The sequence below is a fragment of the Equus asinus genome, chromosome 5 (genome assembly GCF_041296235.1).
Source record: "Equus asinus isolate D_3611 breed Donkey chromosome 5, EquAss-T2T_v2, whole genome shotgun sequence".
Lineage (NCBI taxonomy): Eukaryota > Metazoa > Chordata > Mammalia > Perissodactyla > Equidae > Equus > Equus asinus.
Genome location: NC_091794.1, coordinates 105,843,395 through 105,859,492, shown reverse-complemented (window position 1 = coordinate 105,859,492; position 16,098 = coordinate 105,843,395). Strand labels below are relative to the sequence as shown.

The 16,098-nt window shown below is 54.1% G+C and overlaps 1 protein-coding gene across 4 annotated transcripts in view; it reads right to left on the bottom strand.

Annotated features, from left to right (window-relative positions):
* Positions 1-16,098, bottom strand: part of CASZ1 (castor zinc finger 1) — a 150,295-nt gene that overhangs the window by 108,493 nt on the left and 25,704 nt on the right. For all 4 annotated transcript variants that reach the window (XM_070511103.1, XM_070511100.1, XM_070511101.1 and 1 more), the window contains exon 2: positions 8,128-8,283. The gene's annotated coding sequence lies outside the window, so the exon portion shown is untranslated. The remainder of the gene's footprint in view (positions 1-8,127; positions 8,284-16,098) is intronic.

The window sequence follows — 16,098 nt, the reverse complement described above, 5'->3', positions numbered from 1 at the left end:
CCCAGAACCGGCCAGCACGGGATCCAAAAGGCACTGACCTCAGAGTAGCCCGGAGAACGAGGACACGTGACTGGCTCTTCAGGGCCCATCTTAAGGGGATGATCTTTGGGGTGAAGCATATTTATCTAGGGCAGCAAGGGTTAACGCCGGGGCTGGGAGAGGCCAGGCAGCATGGAGCACTCCCTGTTTATTAATAAGCTATTTATCACCAGCTTTGCTTTTAATGCCATTTGGGCTTAATGTCGTTAATGAAATATAAATACCCACGCTAACGATGTCGGTCAGAGGCAGCACGGGCAGCAGACGGCTCTCGAAACAGGGCCAAACCGCCGGGCACGCTGGGGAAGAGGCTGAGAGCCCGGGAAGCGGAAGAGGATCCCACCGGCTCGGCACCCCCAGCCCCCTTCTGCTCCCACCACAAGACTCCCCAGCTGGCTGTGCCGGGAAAGGCTGGGAGGAGGGCAGCCCAGGGCTGTGGGAGACGAGGCCTCCCAGGGCACAGGATGCTGTTAACTCCTAGAGAACAGAGCAGGAGCAAGAGCTCCCACCTCAGGGGCAGTGCCCGCCTGGCATCAGGCCCCTTGGCTGCAGGAGGCTGGACAACCACCAGCTGGCAGCAGGACCCTCTGGCTGCCCTGAGCTCCCTGACCACTGGGAATGGAGCCGGGGTGAGAAGGGTCACGAGAGGAAGCAGTAAGGACCTTTATCAAGTTTTCCAATAAAGACCACCCCTCCTTACCCGTGGAATGACATCCCAGGCAGTCCAGACCTCCCTGAGAAGCAGGCACGGGGCTCCGCAGCAGCCTTGGGGGCAGGCACAGAGAGGTTAGCAGAACGGTATTTCTGTCCAGTGCCCAGAGGCCTCAAACATGGGGGCGGCCCTGCACAGCAGGCTGTTGTCCCTGACCTTGTGCATGACCTAGCCTGGCCCCCTCCTACACAGTGGGCCATCCTTGCCAGCCTCTCCCTGGGTTCAGAGTGATGCCCTCAGCAGATGACCACCTAATCCACATTACCCCAGGAGCTTCAGGCCTTCCCCTCAGGAGAGGCCCCAAACTCCTCCGAGACACCAGCCTCACCTTGAGGAGGTGGCCCTGGGACTTGCTCCCCAGCTGGGAGGCCACAGACCTTCGGGATGAGACTTGGACTCTACTCATCCAAGGGCCACCTGGGCTCCCATATAGGTTGGAGATTGGCAAGCGGCTGACCTTTGTTCCAACCTCCTCTCCCTGTACCGTGGCAGTGGAGGTCACCATGCCCCAGCTCCGCCCTGCTGGCCAAGTCCCCAAGCAACTCCCCAAGGGTGCTGCCTCTTCCAGAGGGAGCTCCTGGCTGTTCTCGGGAGGGTGCCCTGCAGCCTGGCCCTCCACACTCAGGGTTGCCAGAGAAAATGCAGGACAACTGGCAAAAGTTGAATTTCAGATAAACAGCAAATGGTTTTGTAGTGTAAGTGTATCCCAGATACTGCATGGAACATACTTACACTAGAAAGTATTTGCCGTTTATCTGAAACTCAAATTTCACTGGGCATCCTGTATTTTTATTTGTCAAATCTAGCAACCTTATCCCGGCTCCTCAGCAGGTAAACCTGGCAGGTGGGGATGGTTTCTGGTGGGCCAGCAGGACTGGGAGGGGCCGTGAGGGAGAGCGGAGATCCCTGCCCATCTCGGGACAGCAGTCTCCTTTCAAGAGGCTCTTCTCATAACTGTCCCCCTGCCTGCTCTCTCCCCTCGCTGGTCAATGCTATGGCTCACCTGTGGGGGTCTCCTCTCCCTGCACCCCCCAAAGTCACCTCCATGTCCCCAAGGAGTACAGGGCTCATTTGCTGGGGCTTGGTGGAGCTCAGCTCAGCGGCTAATCCCCTGGGTGGCTCCTGTCAGATTATTAATTAGCTAAAGCGGATCGGTCCTGGAACAACATGCGCTTGGACTTCAGATAAAGCAGGCCAGGGAAGCCGGGCGGGGGGCTGCTTAAAGTGACAAGATCCTGTTTCTGAACTGTTCCCCAAGGTGGGCCTGGGGGAACAGGCAGAGGCTGGGGCAGAGTGATTTCCAACGGACCCGCAACACTGCTCTTGCCTCCTCGAGAGAGCACATCAGCAGGACAGGTGGGTGCAGACGCACCTAGATTCGGCCACAAAAGGGATTGGGCGAGGAGGAGTCGGCAACAGTTGGGTCTTGCTTTTTAATAAAGAGCTTGTGCCTAATCAGATCATGTCACTCAGAACTCTTCAAAAAGCTTCTTATTTTACTCCGGGTAAAAGCCTGAGTTCTCACAATGGCTACAAGGCCTGCAGGATGTGTGGGCCCCTGCCCCCAACCCCCTTGACCTCACATAGCATCCCCCCTACTCGCTCTACTCCAGCCACACATGCCTCCCTCACTGTCCTCCAACACCTCTGGGGGGCTCTTGCCTCTGGGAGCTCACACTTGCTTTCCCTCCTGACGGGAAGACTCTTCTCCCAGATAATTAGGGTGGCTTGCTCCCTCACCTCCTCTGTCCTTATCCAAATGTCACCATCTCAGTGATGCCTTCCCCCACGCCACACCTAAAATTACAAACCACCCACCCACCTCCCCCCACCACACACACTCCCTATTCTATCCTCCAGACCTACCTTAGTTTTTTCCTGGACACACAGCTCCATCTAACTTATACTTTCTTTACGGTATTGACCATTTGCCTCCCTCTACTAAAACACAGACTCCACAAGGACAGGAATTCTGGCCTTGTTTGTTCACTGCTGAGTTCCAGGTCCAGTTTGCAGTGTCTCTCAGTAACGTTCGATGAATGAATGAAAACAAAGAATGAATGACCAGAGGTTTGGGGTCAGGATCTGGACCACCACTCTGCTGGCTCTGAGCCCCAGGTGGCTGGGCCCTGGCCCACCCTGGTGGGCTCCCCAGGCACCTGTCTCCTCCCCACAACCCTATTTGATCCCATCCTTCCCCAGCTCTGCCCCCACACTAGCTTTTCCCTAAGTTGCACTGTCAGGTTGTGGGTCTCCTGAGGGATGTCCTAGGGGACCCATCTCTGTGCCACCCAGACCCTCTGCTATCAGCTGGGACAGCTACTCTCTCTGCCCAGGAAGCAGCATGGAGTGGGACGACGGTGAGGTGAGGGAACGCCGAGATTCCCAGCTGCTGCCCGGGCCCAGCTCAGCTGCTGGCAAACTCCTGGGTTTGGATTGTTTTGACTTGAGTCGGTGAAGCTGAAATATTGAGTCACAACGGCCCTAAACTTCATTACCAGCTCGTAACACAGATTACTAAGGGAAAAAAGTTGCTTTTAATTGCTTTTCCCGATTAGCATTTCTGGAGGAGAAACTAGTGATTAATTACACGTTCCCTTCTCTCACACGCCCTGGCCACAGGGGTCCCAACCCCAGGCTACCATAAGGCTCAGGGTCAGGAAAGGCTCCTGTTCCCAAGCGGCCAAGAAACCAAACCAGAAAGAAAACTTGGGTGGTGAGTGAAGGTGAGGAAGACACCCAGAGCTGATTTAACAGAGAACAAGCAGCTAGCGGTGTGGGGCGGCCCAGGGGGGCGGCCTTCCAAGGGTTCCGCTGAAGGTGGAGTTACAAGGGTCTCCCCACTCACTGCCTCATGCCTCAGTGTGGTGTCCCCTGAGCTAAAAGATGTTCACCTGGACCAGGTTTATACCTAGGCTGATTCTAGAATAAAAGAGGCCAGAGGAAGCTGGAAATGACAGAACAGGAGTAGCCTGAAGATCTGCAAGGGAAGACGACACATTCACAGCCACACGTGCGAAACCTGACGTCGCTTCTCCAACACCAGCATGTTCTCCCTGTGGAGGCTCCAAGGTCATGGGGACAGAGGCAAGGCAGAAGTGCTTCTCCCCTCATCCAAAAGACGTTAACCCACCCAAAGCCATGGGCCACTGTCCCCTTTGGAGCAACCATGTCACCAAATGAGGAGAGGTCCCTTGGTAGCTCCAGGCAGGGCTGGTGCTTCCAGCCCTTCCCAATCCCTCTCCCCTTGGGTCTGAACCTGGTCAAATCCAGGGGCTTCCCCACTCTGCTAGGAAGGCAGGAGGCATGAGGCAGAACTGAGGAAGGAGGCCCGGGGTGGTCAGCAACATCAGGCAGAATTTTCACACAGATTAGAAACCAGAAAGATCAGTAACTCCAAACCATCTCCCTGCCACATCTCTGCCCAGCCCAAAGGGGCTGTGACCTTGGAGTCCATTCATCCTCCCAAGCACAGCGTCACCCAGGGGTGGCAGAGGACTTGGGCCCCCACTCCCCTCAGCTAGTACCTCCCTCTCCTGATCCCGCCCCTTCATACCCTGACCCCAGCTGTGCGCTCTGGAGGGGCTAGCCCCACATCAAATCAAAGCCCTGGAGGATGGAGTTAGAACTGTCCAGTCCAGTATGAGTGAAGGCCATGGATCTAGTGCAGGCCATTGGGGCAGAAAGCAGAAGAGCCACCCATGCATGCGCAGACACACACACCTGCCCACCCAGATACGCCCACCCCCAGGGCTCAGCCCAGTGTTTGATGCCAGCAGACACACCCAGGAAGACTGGCTGACATCCCCTCAGAGCCAGGCAGAGGCACCAGCTGCACGCTTGGGACTTCCCTGCCACCTCCTGCAAGATGTCGCCAGCCTGCCCTTCTGCTCCCTCCTGTCACTCCCCTTGGAGGTCAGGCCTCCTCAGCTTCCCTGGAGGGCTGAGTTGGCCCATATGGCTGGGAATATGTTGCCAGCACGGGTAAGTACTCACTGGGGCCCCGCAGCCAGCTGTGACAGCTTCACGCTCGCTCCAGCCAGGCCTCTGGCTTGCTATTTGGGTTGCACAGTGCTGCCCAGGGGGCTCAGGGATCGCTTTGCTGTTACAGTATTGTTGCTGGGATTGCCTGTCCCGTCCCGGCCCAAGCAGATGATACCAGGACCCAGGAAAACAGAGCCTTGTGTCAGAGGCTCTGGAAAAAGTGACAGTGGCCCAGGTAAAATCCGACAGGGTACCTGTGGCAATTCACACTGTGAATCATGGAAAGACTTTCCACGTGGAAAGGCTACTAGGATCTCTGCCCATGAGCTGGGATGGAGGCTAATCTGGCCCCGTGGAAATGAGGAGGTCTTAGACAAACCCATTTTTCAGCCCTCAAAACTAATCAACTGGGGTTGTGTGTATTGGGGCGCACAGGGGAAGATGCACAGAAGCTCAGCCCCTGAGAACACACTTCATATTTAAAGTCACAGAGATAGGAACTATGTGAGGTTCTAGGCCCACCCTCAGACCCAGCATAGACCCCATGGAGCAAAGGCACAAAACAGGCTTCGGTGCAGAATCTTAGGGCCAAAAGGATAGTGAGCTCAGAAGTCCCTACTGGAAACAGTGCTGGAGACGAGCAGGCCTCTGACCTTCCCTCCACGTGGTGATGACCAAGAGGTGCCCAACCCCCTCAAACGAGCTTTCTTAGCAACCAGGATGGTGCTTCTCTGCTAATCCACAAGACGTTAGCCTCTGAAAGCCACAGATCGTTCCTGGCACTGTTGGGCTAGGGGCACAAGAGGGAGGAGAAGACGCAGGGCCACACATCAGGGGTCTTTGCCCCTTCAATTCACTCACCCTCTTAACACACGGACTCTGCTCCTTTCTCTCCATTTCCACCACCTCATCTCAGCCATAGCCTCTCACTCCATCTTTTTAAAACACAAATCAGATGACTTTACCTTCCTGCTTAAAATCTTCCAGCGGCTTCCTGTCACCCAAAAAATATAATCCCAACTTCCCCTACATACCCTAGCCCCCGCCCTGTCCACCTTCCAGCCACTGGGACCTTCTTTCTGTTCACCAAATGTACTGAGCTTATCCCACCTCAGCACCTCTAAACTAGCTGTTCTCTCTTTGTGGAGTATTCTTCTGACAGCTCTTCAGATAGCTGTCTACTTCCTTTCTTTCGATCTCAGCTAACCGTCACCTCCTCAAAGAGGCCTCCTCTGACTGTCCAGCCACTTCCCACCTCCTCATCCTATGTCCATTCTGCACTAATGGTTTCCTTGTTCCTTTCTGTGGGTTTGTTTATTGTCCACTTGCCCAACCAGAACTCCGTGAGAGCCGGGGCTGTCTTGTCCACTCTGTGATTGGCAGACACTAGGCCCTCTGTAACTGCTGAATAAATATAACCAGATCTTCTGCGGCATAGCCAGAAATGGGGAGAATCTGAGCCAGACAGGATCAGGCCTGCAGACAAGGCCCAAGCACGGACTTGCCCCGTTGTCCACACTCTGGTGTACTAAGACAGGACACCTCTGGGACCACGGATCAGCCCTGCCACAGAAGACCCCAGCCTGTGGCCAAACTCAGTACCTAGCAAGGAGGGGCTCAGCCACGGCATTCCCACTTGGAGCCCTCGGAGTTCCCAAGCTTCATTATCAAGCCCAAAACGGCCAATGCCAGGATGCGGGAGTCCCACAGGACCCATGGAGCCCATACCCTATGCCAGGTGCAAATCCCAGCTAGCATGGCCCTTAGGAGTCAACAGTGAATGGAGAGTTCAAAAAGGGAAAAACTAATGGGTATGTTTTGCCGAGGGAATGAAGAAAACAAAAAGCCTGCCACTGAGAACAGAAGAGGCAAATGTTCCCCCCTCAAAGGGAGCTCTGCAGGCACTTTGGCAACCTGCTCATGCACAGGGCACAGGCGGGGCCAGGGAGACCATCCAGAGGCTCAAAGATGTATGGGCCTGCCTGCCCAGGACCCATGATCATCGAGGAAGCAGAGTCAGGCAAGAAGAGCCCGGGAGGGTGTAGACATGTACAGGTGCTGGTGCCAACCCAACAAGATGGCTGCACAACCAGCAGTCTACACAGCCCCACCGCCATCAAGGGACAGCAGCAGCACATCTTAAGTGTGGCTGGACCAATTCCTGGAGTGTGATTGCATTCTGGACACCAGGAAGAAGAGTCTCAGCCACATGGTTGCTCTGCCACAGCAAACCAAGGCCACATTTACATCTGATTTGCAAATCCTTGGGCTGGATTCAGGGCTTCTGCTAGTCCCTAAGGTGGCATGGCCCAAAATGAAGTAAGTCTGCAGCTTTGAGAACCTCTCAAACCCCAGTGGGCACCAAGTCACCCATTTCTGCAAGTGCTTCCTCTCTGCAAGTTCAAAGTCCAGAGCTGCAAAGCCTGGCCACGGAGGGAGAGGCAGGACATACCTGCCCATGGTGCCCATGGGGAGGGAGAGTGCAGGTGAGTGAGCCAGGGCTGCTGACTCCCATCTGACACACTCAGGAGGACTGGCCCCCAGCCCTGCCGGTCCACCCGTTCTCTAGGCCCTCAGCCTCAGCCCCTGCCCCAAGACCTTGCCCCTCTACTTTGTGAACACCCAACCTCGCTGGGCTGATTCCCTCAGGATCTTAAGAGAATACTGAACAATGACCAATATGAGGTAAGTTACCTGTTATGTGTCAACCTCCCACCCTAAGAACTGCCTCGTTTGATACCTGCAGGTAAATATCTGACAGTACCAGCCCCACAGACTACCAATCCCAGGCAAAAGTGACCTGCCTTATGGCCAGGGGCAATTTCTGAGCCTGGATCAACACACCCTGTGGCTTCTCCTTTAAGGAGGGTTCTGCCTGGGCTGGAGGACCACCAAGAGAGCCCCAAGAAGTCACACATGAGCTCAGAGCAGAGCAGCAGCCTCTGGACACGCTGATGGACTGGACCTACCGTTCCCAGAGATGATGTTCAGAAATGACCCGATGCTTAGCTCCAGGAGTGCTGTCTGCTAGGGCTCAGGCCTCACCTGGAATACCTGTATGCTGCTGGCACCATTCAATGTCATACAATAGTAATGCTGGGAGGATTCTTAAAGGTCAGTTTTGCAATCTCTTTACTTTACGGGTGGGGAAACAGATCCAGAGGGGAGAAAGTGAGTCAACAGCGAAGCCATGGCCAGTATACAGGTGTCCCATTGCGAGGCCAGGGCTCTTTTCTCACTTTCACCTGGGGTGCCTGAGCTACCACCACCCAGGTCAGAACTCAGTGAGAACAGCCTACACAGTCCGTCCCCTAAGGAGGAACCCCCAAGCTGGCCAACCAGAGCCCCTAGCCACATTTCCTAGTGACATCTTGGGAATCGGGAGCAGCTACCTTTGCATCCCAAGAGGCCGGGGTCCAAAGTCCATTCCAACGCAGACCACTGGAGCTGCAGGACCTCCTTCTACAGGAGGGGTTGATGGCCGTGACAGCTGGAAGGGCAGGTGGGGTGGAGAGGGTCTTTGCCTTCAGTCAGCGAAGTCTGTCTGTCTACCAAAATGAGAAACGAAAACACGTTACCAGACTACAACTGAGACCCACAAAGCTACTCCAGAGAGGAGGACATTGGAGGGTATGGTTCCAACACCTGCACAGTAACCAGCCAGCAAGGTAAGAGATTCTCAGACCCTGCCTGCCAATCACCAGATGGCACTGCTGTGGTGTGTGCCATGCTTGACCCTACAACCAATGTGCCCTTTGCACAATTATTAGCCAATTGCTATGTAGTTGTTGTACCTAATAAAAGAATCAAATAGGTAGAAACAACAGGCCAATCAGGTGCCACCCCAGGTAACAACAGAGTGATCACACCCAAGGCTTGGTACCTCGGGTGAAAGGTCAGCCTGCCCATGGATCAGGCTGATACTGGAAACCATATCAGACCCACACAACTGAACCAACCCTTGGGTTCCCCAACCTCCCTCTCCCTCCAGACTTTCCCTCTGCCTGCTCCCAGCGCTCCCATGACCCCCGGTGGCCTTATGGGAGTCTCTAAAAACAGAATCAACAGGTGTCTTAGCAGCTACCTAGGATAGTGAGTTTGGTTTCTTCTCTTTTCCTTTCCCCACTCCACGCTGGTCCTGTGCCATTTCATCCCGTGAAAGAGAAAAGAGGAGGCACGCACACACCCGCAAGGGGGCTACTGAGATTCATTTGTGATAGGTGTTGGGCCAAAAAAATGTGGCCAAAGAAAGTCGGTGCCCTGCTACCAGCAACCTTTGTGTCAATTTAAGCAAATATTGTGGTGTTTCCATGGTGATTCCTGTTTTGAATATCCACTACACTCACTTTTTAAAGGGCTTTTCCTGTTTGCATTTCAACTTCAAACCTGTAAATATTTTCAGCCTTTTTAGAAAAATTAGCCCATGTGCGTGCAAATACCAACACACCGCCCAACCTCGGCGCATGACCTCCCAGGCCTGGAGGTCCAGCCTCCTGGATGCGTAGAATGGGGCGCAGGGAACCCAGAGGGGGCTCTCTGTCCTCACTCATACCCAGCCTGCATATGGGGCTAGCATCAGGGAGGGTGGTGGCTGAAATTCCGGTCCTTTCCTTCCCCCTCGGCTGGGGAATTGCAGCATCCACAGCGCCTGCGTGATCCCGAAGTGTGTGAGTGGGCTCGGCCCTGACTCCACAGTGTGGCATGGTGTGGGCAGCTGCCCGGCAGGTTCTCCAACTTGGCCCAGCCCTCGGATCCCCTGGGCCTCCCTGGGGTGCACGAACCTCTCCTCTCCTGCCTCCCAAGGTTGGGCTACGACTGGAGGGGGGAGCTGGTGCTGTCAAGGTGAGGGCTTCCAGCATCAGCTCCACCCACCTCTGCTCTGGGGCAATGCCACCGAGGCCAGCTCCCTGGGGTAAGCCATCAGGGAGGGCCAGTGACAGTGGTCCGGACCTCAGATCAGCCCAGCTCCCACCCCACCCTTCAGCACTATACAGGGTTAACAGCGGGTTTCCTGGTTTCCATGGATTCCCGCCAGGCCCCTAATGTGAGTTTCGTGTGATTTGGGGGAAGTGGATTTCCTTTGTTTTCCAGTTTGGGAGTATTTTTTTCTTCAAAAAAGAGGAAAAAACACTTTAATGGGAACTTCAGGGCCACTGGGAGACTCACTCCTCTGGGCTCTGACACACCCCTGCCTGTTGGTCTGGAATCCCCAAAGCCTTGGACAGCCCATCCACCAACCAAGTATCTCTGAGCTGGAGGAAGGGGTGCCTTGGACCACCTGCAGCTCCACACCTCCAGAGCACTCTTCTGCTGGGGGCTCTACTCCAGCGTCCCATCAGAACAACCTCTGCCCCACTTGAAAGTCAGCATCTTACACAGGCCACTGACATTCCCCCTTCCAGACATGTACATTTGCCCAGAGAAAAGGTCAAGAGAAACTCTCCCATCTCCCTGATCCTGGCAAGGAGCTAGGAAAGACCATCGTCTGACCACACACGAATGGCGAGCGTGGATGATACCAGGGTCTTACATCCTGGTTCACAGGGGGTTCCAGTTATGGGGAAAGAGGGTGTTCTAGGCCCTGGTGGGGCCCTCGTCTGGCCTGGTCCAGCCGAGGGAGGGGCCTTCCCAGGGCAGAGGGAGCTTCTCAGCTTTGGCAGCAAGAGCAACCGAACAAAGGGTGTAGCCAGGCCTCCCCCTCCTCCTCCTCAGTCTTCCCCATTCCTGCCATCCTCCAGCCCTGCCAGGGTGTGGCCTTGCTCTGGAACTATCCCCAACCAAGTGGCCTGACCCATTTACCAAACCAGGGCACAGGCCCCAGGGCGTACCATGGATGGAGCCCTCCCACAGCCCAGGCCCCGGGGCCGTGGCTGCAGCAGGAATCCTGGTCAGTAGGTGCAGAGCCCAGAGGACAGAGGTCTCTGGACAGCAGCTCCAGGGGGAAGGAGTGAAAAGCCACACGCAGTTACAGGAATAATACTGGGTGGCAAATCAGAAGATGTGGGTCTGAGTCCCAGTTCTGCAACTAACTCACCGTAGGCCCTTGGACAAGACACCTGATCTCCCTAGGGCCCAGTGTCCTCACCCATCAGGTGAAGCTAACACCTCCTTCCCGCCTACCTAGCCGATGTGCTGGGGGAGCAACAAGAAATGTGAAAGGTGTTAACAGAAACGCTCTCACCTGCCACCACCCTCTTCTTCCAAGTCTCTTCAAGGTAACCTTCCAAAGCTACCTCAAGCAGGCCCATATGCCCCTCTACTCTGCTCCTGGTGCAGCAATCATTGTGGCATTTAAGTCCATCCTTGACTAAAGTCATTTGCTCATGAATCTGTCTCCACCATTGGATTTTTAACTCCTCAAGGGCACAGACCAGGTCTTAATTATCTTTGTATCCCCGGCATTTAGCACAACAGCTGGCCCACAGTGGGTAGCATAAGTGTTTGTGGAACTGAACTGGTCCCTGATTTCATGTCAGAATTAGATGGGCCTGGCGCAGCTTCAGCCCTCTCCCCCGAAAGAACACTCCATTGGCTATTTTCACGCTCCATTCTGCTTAGTTCCCCTAAGCCCCAACCTGCGTCTTGGTCTCTCCCCACTCCTCCATTAGCACCACGAATTAATAACTTTCAGGTTCAGGAGGACTTCTTAGTTACTTGATCCTCCTCCAACTGAGTCCAATATGAGTTGACTGAGCACCTAGTATGTGCCAGGGGGCATGCTGGGAGTGGAGGGCACACCGCCTGCCTAAATGGTTTTCACCCTCTGCCAATAGATCTACATGAGAAGGAATGATGTTAATTAACTGGAGGATGGCTTCTATCCGCCAAGCACCATGCTGAGTGCTGTATATGCGTGATCTCACCGAATTTTTATAATAAGAAGTAGGAAGGATTAGGATCCCTGTGGATAGATTAGGGAGGGCAGGCACAGAGATACAAAGTGACTTGCCAAAGGTCACACAGCTTGCAAGTGCTGGAGCCAGGCCTGGACTCGGGGCTGACAGGCTCCAAAGCCAAACTCACTTAAAAGTTCCTCTTTGGTGGTGAACACGATGCAGTCTATACAGAATCTGAAATATGATGTTCACCTGAAATTTACATAATGTTATAAACCAGTGTGACCTCGATAAAAAAAAAAGCCCCTTTTCGTCCCCACCCCTGATCTCAGCACCCCCCGACACCTAATGCTATTTCCCCTCCTGAACCTCAGTTCTCCTGCCCTCCAGCCGGGTCTCCATCAAGGCCCCTGGAGCCACCAGAAAGCACCCGGAGATCTCAACTGGCGGGGGGCAAAGGCCGCGCTCAGGTGCTTCCTTCTGGCTGGGCTGTGTGTAGGGGAAGGCGAGGCCTATGGTGGCGCACCCGGTGAGTAGGAGGAACCCCCAAAGCCCCCTGGTAAACAGGGTCACAGCTGTGGGCACGGCCTCCTGGAGGGTGAAGGGACTGAGCCAACCATCGCTGTCTGTCATCTGAGGGGACGGGGACAAGAAGGCCACTCAGGAGAGGGCCATTCTAAGTCAGGAGGGCCTATGGGGGTGGAACAGCTTCCATTTCTTCTCTCCAGACAACGGGCAAGCTAGGGAGCTTTATCCTGGGGTGGGGTGCAGTGGGGGCCGCAGAGATTTCTGCCACCTCCCTTACATCGGGACCTCCTACTGCAATGAACGTCTGCTTCAGAGATGCAGGACTGAGAAGCAGGCCCACACAAACCCCTGATTTTCACCTGGGTGAATGTGAGCGAGCACCCATCATCCCTCCAAAGGAGAGGAGACTGGGGGGGGGGGGGGGCGGGTGGAGGAAAAAGATCTACATCCAAGAGGAGAAAGAGGTGGAAGAGCAGGCCTGGGTGGGGACAGGACAGAGCCCTAATGAGCAGATTTCATAAACCACCTGGAGTGAAAACAAAAACACAGACGTGCGCATTGCCCAACTTCAGGGCTGTATGGAAAAGGAGGAAAAAAAAAACAATAAAAAAATCCACATCTTAATACAAAAATCCAACATGATGTGTTGTGGCACGAAAGTGTTTTTCACTGCATTTTTCATCTGTGATCTCACACAGCCTACGACGGGTACGCCCAACGCACCAGGTATTTGATGGCACACAAGCAGAGCAAACACATACACAATTAACCAAAACAAGGGCGGCAAATATTCAAATTGGTCCAAGCTGGCATCCCACGGCTTCAGGTGGCCTCTGGAGATGGCTCCGAGAATGGGCTTTAGATTTCTGAAGGAGAAATAAACGGGGCAAGAACACAGCTCAAATGGAGGGAAACGTGGAGTTCTGAATTTTCAGAACTCTGGAAGCGAAACTCCCGGCCAGCTGGTTATGTGGCCTTTCTACACCTAAGGTGCTGTCCTGCTGCCGACAGGGGACAGAGAGAAGACCCACACCCCAGAGGCCCCTCCTGCATGTCACTCAGCCCACACTTACTATCTCTCCCTTTTTGTTCCACCCCTCCCCCTTTTTAATTGTTGGATGAGTTTGCAGAGCGGTGTGCCAAAAACAATCAACTCCAGGGAACAGAGCTATACAAAAAAGGGCGTGTCTCCAGAGGGAGACGGATATCCATGGAAACCACCACCTTTTCACAGTAGCCTAGGTGAAGCCGGGGTGATGGCATGGGGGTGGGGAGACACACTCCACCCAGAACAGGGCCCCAGAAAATGCTCGCGTTGCTGATGACCTGAGGGAGCCCTATCAGGTGGAGGGTCAGGAAGAGGGGTCAGATGGAAACCACCACAAGGGCAGGGCTGTTGGAACATGTGTGAGCACACACATGCTTGCACACATGCTCACAGGCACATACACATGCCACCCTACCAGATCACTAGGACAGCGTGCCATAATGGCTTAACATATAAGCTTTGGAGCCAGACTGCCAGGTATAAGCGGCCACTTATAAGCTGTGTGACCCTAGGCAAATTACTTTAACCTCTCTGTGCCTCAGTTTTCCCATTAGTAAAATGGAGATAATAATAGTTCCTCCCGCATATGGTCATGAGGATGAAAAAGATGTACTATTTGTAGCATGCTGAGAAAAGTACCTGGCACACAGTGTGAACTATAACCATTTCATAAACAAAGTCAAAGGCCAAATGAAAAGAAAGAGGAAAGGTTTCCAGACTCTGTAGAGGAGGAAAATAATAACAGCTCACGTTTATTAAGCACTACACACTGAGGACTTTAATACATTGATACATATAATCATCACAAGAACCTAAGGAGGTAGGTTAGTATCTCAACTGGATAGTTGAGCATAAGACGCAGAGAGGGATGTGACCCACCCAAGGTCACACACTGGGAAGTGATTTGAATCCAGGTCCGTCTGACACCTATGCACCATACTGCTTGGCAAGGAGAGGGAGAAGGAAGGGCGTGGGGAGGAAGCAAGGGAGGGATGGGCTTCCAGGGGTTCTCTTTCCAGATAGGACTTAGATGCACAGCAGTGGGACCCCATCTTTTGCAAGCTTAGAAAGGAAAACGGAAATCCTCTGAGCCAGTGACTGGGGATGGGAGGAACAAGGAGCAGAGAAAAGCTGAGGTGGCCAACAGACCTGGGTGCCCACATTCCTCAGGAGTCCCCGTCTCAGTCCTGACCCCCGGAGACCAGCGATGCCCTCAAGAATCAGAAGCTCCCTGGAGGAAAAAGAGCAGAGCTAGGGGCCCACCTCCCAGCAACAGAGGCCTAAAGCCTGGAAAAGGTCCTATTTCTGGGTCAGAACCCCATGAACAACCAACTGTTTGCCTTCCCAGAACCTAGGCAGATCCCTAGAAGGGACAAGGCACAGCCAAGGCGAGCACAGGCTGCCCCTAACGCAAGACCAGGCCCAGGGAGGTGCGGGAGGCCCAGGAGGCTGAGAGCTGGAGTCAGAGGCTGCCTGCCCTGAGCGGTCTGGTTCTCACCCTGCTTGGAGACAGAGGCCACACAGGCTTGGTGGCTCAGCCCTTTCTGCCATCGACCACCCAAACTCATTCAGATATTTCCTCTCTCACTTGCTTTTTTAAAAAAATTTAATGTTCTCTATAATTCATCCGTCCCAGAAGATAATCGATAGAGCCCGTAATGAAAATCTGAGCCATATTTTATGATCCGCTGCGAGCAGAAAGGGCCACATCAGCAGGTCCGGTTTTGGCTCTCCCTATCTGTCTTGCCCACTGCCCCAGGGATTACTTCCCAGCCTGCCCTGCCCATAGCCCCCGACCCAGAGCTGTGCCCTGGGCCACCCGAGGAGGGTGTGGACTGCCCAGGCGGAGAAGAGGCTCCGGCCACAACCCAGCATCACTTCAGCCAACAGTCACTCCACCAACTCCACTCACAGGATGGTCACCCGCCATGGCAGAGTCTTCCTGGAGCTGTCCCCTGACCTAGGACCCCAGTACCCCTACCCTGGCATCACACAACTGTCTTCAGCCAGGGCCCTCCTGGGAGCCTGAAGACCTACACAAGGATCTGGAGGCCCATGCAGACCTTGGGGAGCCAGGCCAGCCCCCCACCATGGCATTCTCTCCCCACCAAGAAAGGCCACCTGCTCCCTAGGGGCTCCCGGGGGCTGCCTGGGAAGCTCCAAGGTATACCTGGGACCCTCAGGTCAGTGGAGGGTGAGTCATTATTGCTCATTTTTACTTCCTCAAGCACGTGCCTCCTCTTCCCAGTCTCTGCCCTGTGAGGTGAAGAGTGGGGATGAGCCCACACACCGGGGGCTGGAAGGAGACAGCCCCCTCCCGCTATGCCAGGGCCGTCAGGGTGGAGCTTGCTTCCCCCACCTTCCCCTGGCACCACCACTGGGAGCCATTCAGCAGACAAGGCCCTGCTCCTCCCAGAATCCCTTGCTGCCTGGCACCAATCAGAGAGCACCACAACGCCAGTGCCAGGACGGGCAACACCCAATCAGGGCCCAGAAGATGCTCCGACATCCCAGGAACAAAGACTCAAATCAATAGGAAGTGTGATTCAGCCACATCATGGACTACTATGCAGCTGTTAACAGATATTTATGGAAAGCAGGAAATTAAGTGAAAAAACCTAGATGACTCTATTGTTCAGGACGCTGTTCAGGAGAACTTTCAGTGCTGTCCGGTACAGCAGCCACTGGCCACATGTGGCTACTGAGCACTTGAAATGTGTCAGGGAAGCAACCTAGGTGCCCGTCAAGGGACAAATGGATAAAGAAGATGCAGTATATATACACAATAGAATACTACTCAGCCATAAAAAATGATGAAATCTGGCCATTTGTGACAACATGGATGGACGTTGAGGGTATTATGCTAAGTGAAATAAGTCAGAGGGAGAAAGTCAAATATCATATGATCTCACTCATAAATAGAACATAAAAACAACAGCAAACAAACACAT